Source organism: Triticum dicoccoides, chromosome 3B (genome assembly GCF_002162155.2).
Source record: "Triticum dicoccoides isolate Atlit2015 ecotype Zavitan chromosome 3B, WEW_v2.0, whole genome shotgun sequence".
Lineage (NCBI taxonomy): Eukaryota > Viridiplantae > Streptophyta > Magnoliopsida > Poales > Poaceae > Triticum > Triticum dicoccoides.
This window is the reverse complement of record NC_041385.1, coordinates 338409030-338418185: the sequence shown is the minus strand read 5'-3', so window position 1 is coordinate 338418185 and position 9156 is coordinate 338409030. Positions and strand designations below refer to the sequence as shown.

The 9156-nt window shown below is 52.2% G+C and overlaps 1 pseudogene; it reads right to left on the bottom strand.

Annotated features, from left to right (window-relative positions):
• Positions 1–493: 493 nt before the first annotated feature.
• LOC119279538 lies at positions 494–1108 on the bottom strand (annotated as a pseudogene).
• Positions 1109–9156: the final 8048 nt, after the last annotated feature.

Genomic DNA, 9156 nt, shown 5'->3' with positions numbered 1-9156 from the left:
ACCCTAAAGCAATGGGAGAGGTTGAAACACTTGCCATTGTGTTGGACCTTGAATGCCTCCAAAGCTTGAAATGCCTACAAATGTATTTAATGCAAGCATGTTGACAAATAGTATGCAAATGAACACGCAAGTATAAACGGAATGACACAAAAGAGGACGGCTTGCTAGCATACCATGTCTTGCATGTCGATGCCCCTTACCGGGAGGGCCTTGACGATCTCAAGAGTGGCACAAAACTTGTTGCACTCTTGTTGGATCACCCTTCGTCGCTTCGAAATGGACACCCACCCGCACGTGCTTACTACTCCATCCGTCTCAAAATAAGTGTCTTAACTTTAGTACAATTTTACAGTAACGCTAGTACAAAGTTGAGACACTTATTTTGGGACGGAGGGAGTATTTGGTACGGCGGAAATTTCTCGCGCTCATGGAACTCACAGTGGACACGAATCCAAAAGGTTGATGCCTTTTGTTCAGCGCTCGTCTTGGGGTCTTACGCAATGTCTCTCCAACACTCACAAAGAAGTTTGTCCTCGGCCGTCGTGTATGCCTTGGTCTGCTTGCTCTTTCTCTTCGGCTTTGCCCCGGCGGCTTGATTGGCGAGCTCGTCCTCGAACAAAGGCTCCCCTTCGAAGTCGCACTCGTCCTCTTCCTATTGCCCGTAGTCCTCTAGAAACTCGTGCTCAAGTGGGAAGCCGTCCAGGTCCAGGCCGACCTGATCATGCATGAAGGTCGCCTGATCTTGATCAAAGGTGGACGGCGTGAACGCCCCTCGGCCGTCCTGGCTTTGCATCTCGTTAGGATCGTAGCCAGCGCCAGCGGCACCGCCAGCGGCCGGCGCACCATCCTCGAAGATGATGTTATGCATGTAGTCGTTGTCACCCGAGGCCGGCATTCCGTCGAACAGGTTGCGTGCGCCCGACAGGACGTCGGTTGGCATGTGCCGTGCGCGTTTCCTCACGCCTCTGGATGACGAGCCACCGCCCACCGGTGTGGCGTTGAGGTCGATGGGTGTGGGCGCGGGCCTGGAAGGCGCCACCATGCTCACCTCGGGCGAGCACTCCTCGGAGAGGCGGGAGGTCTGTGGGTAGACGTGGAAGCCGGACATCGGGGTGCAAGCCGATGCACGGGGCGAGTCGGGCAGCACCATCAAAGGGAACGCGGATGAGCCGGTGCTGGCCGCGGCCACGGCGGTGTTGACGAGGCCGTGCTGGCTAGGATTTAACCCTAGCATATATAGCGCCTCCCTCGTTGTCGCCGCGACGCGGGCGTTGGTGACCTCCTACTAGGCGGCAGCGGCGACGGCGGTTGATGATGTTATGTACCTAGGGTAGGGTCATGGACCTATCTAGGATACCATACCAAAGGACATCCTTAGACGAAGCTACCTTTCAGTCGACCAAGAGGGACTTCACTCGACGAACTCAAGGACACTCGACGACGAAGATAGCCACTCGACCATGAAGCTAACCACTCGACGGCCAGGAGACCTAAAGTCACTCAGCACGCAACGGTCTGTCATTAAGTAGCTTTAATAGTCTTCATAGCACTTTATGAGGGCGCTACCAGTAACCCCATGTCTTAATGTACTTTAAACCCTGCATAACTGAGGGCCGGAGGGGTCTGGCGAACTCTATATAAGCCACCCCCCTCCTCAGTGTAGAGGGTTCATACCCCTGTAACTCATATACACATAAACCAGTCGACCGCCTCCGGGCTCCGATACGTAGGGCTATTACTTCCTTAGAGAAGGGCCTGAACTCGTTAAACACTCGTGTGTACAACTACTCCATAGCTAGGATCTTGCCTCTCCATACCTACCCCCCATTCTACTGTCAGACTTAGAACCACGACAGTTGGCGCCCACCGTGGGGCAGGTGTCTTAGCGACTTTTTGGAGAAGTTGCAATTTGTCCGATTGCCTTCATCATGGTTTCCGGCGGAGCTCTGGTCGAGGGCCGCGAGATCCGTCTCGGCGCGCTCGCTTTCATCGCCGACGACTCCGCTTGGCTCCAGGAGGCACCATTCGACATCGACGCGCTCCCCGTCCGCGGGGCGACGCACTTTCGGGAGTGTGTCCGCGGCGTCCTGCTGCGGCAGCCGTCGACCCCATACCGGTCGACTCCTGTGCCGTCCTCCCTCCCTGTCTCCCGCCAGCGCAAGCGCTCTGGTCGGTCGAGGCTTCAGCGATGGGTGAGACACGCGGTGGCTCGCCAATCGGCCACCACCCAAGTCGTGGCGATTGAGCCCAACGAATCTCTCTACGGCCTGTTCGATCTGTCGACTGGCTCCGTAGAGACTGCATCCGAGTGCGACAGCAGTGATCCAGCGGCGGAGGTCCTGATGGTCAATGGGCCTCGTAGCCCTCCCGGTTTCCCCCGCATCGACGGGATGGACGATGGAGGCGACCCCGCTCAGGCCCACGAAGAATATCAGCCCGAGCCGCTCACTTCTCAGCAAAGAGAAGATCTTCGCCGCCGGAACATGGATGCCCTGTATACTCCCATCGCAGGAGAAACTCCTGAGCCTCGTGCCTTGGAAGAGGCGTGTTTGGCCAACTTGGCTGAACGCACTCGACTGGAGAACCTCCAGCGAGCACTCGACGAGCGTGCGCGTCTATGAGTACCCGACTCCAGCCGACGTCAGCTCTTTCCGCAACCGACTCAGGTATATCGAACCTCGATTCAGAATTTGGCAGCTGCAGCCCGTATAGCGGAGTCAATTCAGCCCTCTTAGTCGGAGGCTGGAAGAGGCTTGATGCAGATTAGAGATTTGCTCCGGGCGGCAGAAGATCAGAATTCAGTTGTGTCACAGTCGCGCAACAGGATTCACAGTTGATCCGTCGCTACGAATACTGTTCAGTCGGCTCACAGCCCAAGGTCGCCTCCGAGGCGCGTAGGACGTGAAGGCCGGCGGGACCGCTATGATGATCGATTTGATCGTGACGACAGGCGTCGAGTGCCCTCTCCTCCCCCGAGAAGTGGGTCTAACGCTCATCGGCAGCAAGATGACAGGCGCCAGCTCAGTGTTGGGCGGAGAGTTCCAGTCGACCCAGAGAGCCGGGCTTTGACGCGAGATCCATCATCGTGCAAGGTTTGATCGACCGGAACAGAGCTCACAGAGGTGGCCATGACAGAGATGTGCCCACAAGCAGCCGAGTCCATGTTTCAGGTCCGGAATGCTTTAGCAGAGCCATCAGAGCCGCAGTGATACCCCCCAACTTCAGGTTGGCGACTGGAGTAAGTAAGTTCACCGGAGAGTCTAAGCCTGAAACTTGGCTTGAAGACTACCGAGTGGCTGTGCAAATTGGTGGCGGTAATGATGAGGTGGCCATGAAGCATTTGCCACTTATGCTAGAGGGTTCGGCCAGGGCGTGGTTGAATCAGTTAGCTCCTAGCAGCATTTACACCTGGGAAGATCTTTCCCGAGTGTTCGTCAGGACGTTCGAGGGAACTTGCAAGCGACCGGCTGGATTGACAGAGCTGCAAGTTTGCGTACAAAACTCGAGTGAAACATTGAGAGATTACATCTAGAGATGGATCACTTTGCATCATACTGTAGAGAATGTGTCAGACCATCAAGCGGTCTGCGCCTTCAAGGATGGCGTCAAGAACAGAGAGTTGAGCCTGAAGTTTAGTCGAACTGGAGATATGACCCTGAGTCGGATGATGGAAATAGCCACCAAGTACTCCAATGGCGAAGAAGAGGACCGACTCCGGAGTGGCAAGTACAAGCCGAGTCAGTCGGAGAAAGGAAACTCCAGTCGGAAGCAGAAGCGGAAGGCCGAGCCGGCTGCTCCTGGAGAGGCTTTGGCCGTGACTCAGGGCAAATTCAATGGGAAGCCCAAAGGATCTTGGAACCCCAAGAAGGTAAAGGATAAGGAAGGTAATGACGTGATGGGTCTACCGTGTCATATCCACACGAAGAAAGACAAAGAGGGTAACTTCATCTACCCAAAGCATACCACTCGCCAGTGCCGGCTCTTAATCCAGCAGTTTCAAGGAAAACAGCCGAAGGACAAAGAGAAGGAGTCGGACAAGGCCGAGGACAAGGAGGACAGTGATGGAGAGTACCCTCATGTCAACTCCACTCTGATGATTTTTGTTGATGTAGAGAGCAAAAGTCGACTAAAAGTGATCAAGCGTGAGGTCAATATGGTCGCCTCGGCGACACCAAGCTATCTGAGATGGTCACAAACTCCCATTACTTTCGACCAGTCTGATCACCCTACTCACATTGCCACCCCTGGGAGGCAAGCGCTGGTGGTCAACCCAGTCGTCGAAGGCACTCGACTGACGAAGGTATTGATGGATGGCGGCAGTGGATTGAATATACTGTATGCAGAGACGCTCAAGGGAATGGGCATTCCGATGTCCAGGCTCAGTTCCAGCAACATGAGTTTTCACGGAGTCATCCCTGGAAAGAAGGCTGAGTCACTCGGCCAAATAGCTCTGGATGTAGTGTTCGGCGACTCGAAGCATTTCCGCAAAGACAAGCTGACATTTGAAGTCGTGGATTTCCGAAGCGCCTACCACGCTATTTTGGGAAGACCAGCCTATGCTCGCTTCATGGCTCGACCATGTTATGTGTACCTCAAATTAAAGATGCCTGGCCCCAAAGGCGTGATCACTATCACTGGTAGCCGGAAGAAGGCAGAAGAGTGTTTCCAGAAAGGCTCAAAGATTGCGGATGACCAGATAACAGTGGTAGAGCTGGAGGAATACAAGAAAAACGCAGATCCGAGTGATTTGTTGCGGGCCAAGAAGCCCGCCACAGAGTCAACATTTCAGTCATCCAGGGAGACGAAGCTAGTTCATATCCACCCGACTGACCCCAATGCAGCTCTGACCCATATTTCCACAACACTCGACTCTAAATAGGAAGAAGCGCTCATCCAGTTCCTCTGTGAGAACTGGGACATCTTTGCATGGAAGCCAGCCGACATGCCGGGTGTTCCCAGGGGGCTGGCTGAGCATCGCCTTAGAGTCGACTCAAAAGCAAAACCTGTTAAAGAACATCTTCGATGGTCCGCCGTTCAGAAGAAAAAAGCCATTGGCGAGGAGGTGGCTCGACTCCTTGCAGCAGAGTTTATCCGAGAGATATACCACTCCGAGTGGCTCGCCAATGTCGTCATGGTTCCCAAGAAGGACAACTCACTTCGCATGTGCATTGATTTCAAACATATCAATCGGGCCTGCCCAAAAGATCATTTTCCTCTCCCTCGCATCGACCAAATTGTCGACTCGACCGCAGGGTGCGAGAGATTGTCTTTTTTAGACGCTTATTCTGGGTATCATCAGATCCGTCTGTATGGACCTGACGAAATCAAAACAACTTTCATCACTCCATTCGGGTGCTTCTGCTATATCACCATGCCATTCGGCCTCAAGAATGCCGGAGCCACATTCATGAGAATGATTCAAAAGTGTTTACTCACTTAAATCAGTCGGAATGTGGAAGCGTACATGGATGATATCATGGTCAAGTCGCGAAAGGGTTCCGACCTATTGATTGACCTAGCTGGAACATTTGCCAATCTCAGAAGGTATGATATCAAGCTCAATCCATCGAAGTGCACATTCGGAGTACTCGGTTTTCTCGTTTCAGAACGAGGAATTGATGCTAACCCAGAAAAAGTTGGCACCATACTCCGAACGAAATGCCCTGTGCGTGTGCACGACGTCCAGAAGCTTACTGGATGCTTGGCCGCGTTAAGTCGATTCATCTCTCGCCTCGGTGAAAAGGCATTGCCCCTTTACCGATTGATGAAGAAGGCAGACAAGTTCGAGTGGACTCGAGAAGCTGATGCAGCATTTGCCGAGTTAAAAACTCTGCTCTCCACCCAGCCGGTGCTTGCTGCTCCAATCAGCAAAGAGCCTCTGTTGCTTTATATTGCAGCCACAGGACAAGTCGTGAGTACAGTACTTACGGTCCAGCGGGAATAAGAAGGGAAAGCCTTCAAAGTTCAGCGCCCAGTGTATTATCTCTCTGAAGTTTTGACCCCATCGAAGCAAAGATATCCTCATTATCGGAAGCTTGTATATGGGATCTACATGACCATGAAGAAGGTTGCTCATTATTTCTCTGATCATGACATTACAGTCGTCAGCGACGCACCATTCTCAGAGATTCTGCACAACAGAGACGCAACTGGTCGAGTGGCTAAATGGGCGATTGAACTCCTTCCCCTTGATGTCAAATTCGAAGCAAAGAAAGCCATTAAGTCCCAGGCTATAGCAGATTTCCTTGCCGAGTGGATTGAGCAACAGCAGCCGACTCAAGTTCACTCGGAGCATTGGACCATGTTCTTTGATGGATCTAAGATGTTAAATGGTTCTGGTGCTGGGGTTGTTTTGGTTTCCCCCCGAGGAGATAAACTCAGATATGTGCTCCAAATCCACTTTGATTCCTCCAACAATGAAGCAGAATATGAAGCACTCTTGTATGGGTTGCGCATGGCCATTTCACTCGGCGTCCGTCGCCTTATGGTCTATGGTGACTCAGATTTGGTGGTCAATCAGGTGATGAAGGAATGGGACGTTAGAAGCCCAGCCATGACTGGATACTACAATGCAGTGAGGAAGCTCGAAAAGAAGTTCGAAGGGTTAGAGCTCCACCACATACCCCGACTGAAAAATCAAGCAGCTGATGATTTGGCGAAGATAGGATCCAAGAGAGAAGAAATCCCCAGTGATGTGTTCTTGGAGCATATCCACACTCCATCAATCGTAGAAGATCCTTTTACCGACGAAGCTCCACAACCTAAGAGTGTTACGGATCCGACTGAGGTTGAAGTTCCAGCAGTGGTCGACCTGATCATGGAAGTTTTAGTGATCACTCCCGATTGGACAGTACCATATATCGCGTATATCTTGAGGAAAGAACTCCCGGAGGACGAAGAAGAGGCTCGACAGATCGTCCGCCGATCTAAGGCCTTTACCGTGATAAGGGGACAGCTGTACAGAGAAAGCGCAACTGGAGTTGGTCAGAAATGCATAACACCGGAGGAAGGTCGAATAATCCTTGATGACATCCACTCGGGGACCTGTGGCCATCATGCGTCCTCTCGGACCATCGTGGCCAAAGCATACCGAGCCGGATTTTATTGGCCAAGAGCGAATGAAATGGCGAAGGAGATAGTCGACAAGTGCAAGGGATGTCAATTTTACTCCAATATGTCACACAAGCCCGCGTCAGCTTTGAAGACTATACCACTCGTTTGGCCCTTTGCAGTATGAGGTTTGGATATGGTCGGTCCTTTGAGAACAGGCAGAAGCGGTTTTACCCATGTGCTGGTAGCAGTCGACAAGTTCACCAAGTGGATCGAAGCTAAACCCATCAAGAACCTCGATGCCGGTACTGTTGTCAGCTTCATCAGAGAATTGATATTCAGATATAGAGTCCCGCACATCATCATCACTGACAACGGGTCAAACTTCGATTCCGAAGAGTTCAGAGCTTTCTGCACGTCTCAAGGCACACGAGTCGACTATGCTTCAGTCGCTCATCCACAGTCGAATGGACAGGCAGAACGAGGCAATGGTTTGATTCTCAAAGGGTTGAAACCCCGTTTGATGTGTGATCTTAAGCATGCGGCCGGTGCATGGGTCGACGAACTTCCCTCGGTGCTTTGGGGGTTAAGGAGCACGCCCAACCGGTCGACTGGAAGAACTCCATTCTTCTTGGTCTACGGAGCTGAAGCAGTCTTGCCGAGTGACCTTCTCCACAATGCTCCCCGGGTCGAGCTCTACACCGAAGCTGAAGCAGAACAAGCGCGGCAGGATGATGTCGACTTTTTGAGGAAGAAAGGGAGATGGCTCTGATTAGATCGACCATTTACCAACAAGACTTGCGTCGCTTCCACGCCAAAAACGTGAAGAGTCGAGCCTTCCAGGAAGGAGATTTAGTTCTCCGAGTGGACCAGCAGAAACCACACAAGCTTGCTCCTTCTTGGGAAGGTCCCTTCATCGTCACCAAGGTTCTCCGCAATGGAGCATACTGTCTTTACAATGTCGAGCATCAGATCGACGAGCCCCGAACTTGGAACGCGGAGCTTCTCCGGCCCTTTTACACTTAAGTATTCACTCGGATGAGTTGTAATAAAAGTACTTCTATAGTTTATTTATCAAAGACAAGAGCTTTATAATTTTCCCGGTAATCGTTATTTCTTTTGTCTACACAAAACAATCCCCCAGTGGGTGGCTTGGCTGCGAATCCGATTCGTCCCAAGTCTGTAAAAAAAAATCCTAACCGAGTGGTGAGCCAGTCTCCCACACGAAGGCTTAGCTACGAAATCTGTTTTGCCTAAGATAAACAAAATCCTACCGAGTGGTAAGCCAGCCTTCCACTCGGAGGCTTAGCTGCAGTCCAAGTACTCGCCTAAGATAAACAAAATCCTGTCGAGTGGTAAGCCTGCCTTCCACTCGGAGGCTTAGCTACAGTCCAAGTACTTGCCTAAGATAAACAAAATCCTACCGAGTGGTAAGCCAGCCTTCCACTCGGAGGCTTAGCTGCAGTCCAAGTACTCACCTAAGATAAACAAAATCCTGTCGAGTGGTAAGCCAGCCTTCCACTCGGAGGCTTAGCTGCAGTCCAAGTACTCGCCTAAGATAAACAAAATCCTACTGAGTGGAAAGCCAACCTTCCACTCGGAGGCTTAGCTGCAGCATTGCGCTCGCCTAAGTACAAATACAACGTGCGCTCTGCAAGGAGGACGAGGTGCATGTCGACTGCTATCCTCTCCTTCCGAGCTACGCCACAAATACAATGTGCGCTCTGCAAGGAGGACGAGGTGCAGGTCGACTGCTACCCTCTCCTTCTGAGCTACGCCACAAATACAACATGCGCTTTGCAAGGAGGACGAGGTGCAGGTCGACTGCTACCCTCTCCTTCCGAGCTACGCCACCAATACAAAATCCTACCGAGTGGAGAGCAGACCTCCCACTCGGGGGCTTAGCTGCAGCCCAGTGCTCGCCTAAGTTCTTGAAAATCCTACCGAGTGGAGAGCAAACCTCCCACTCAGGGGCTTAGCTGTAGCCCAGTGCTCGCCTAAGTATCTGAAATCCTACCGAGTGGAGAGCAGACCTCCCACTCGGGGGCTTAGCTGCAGCCCCAGTGCTCGCCTAAGTATCTGAAATCCTACCGAGTGGAGAGCAAA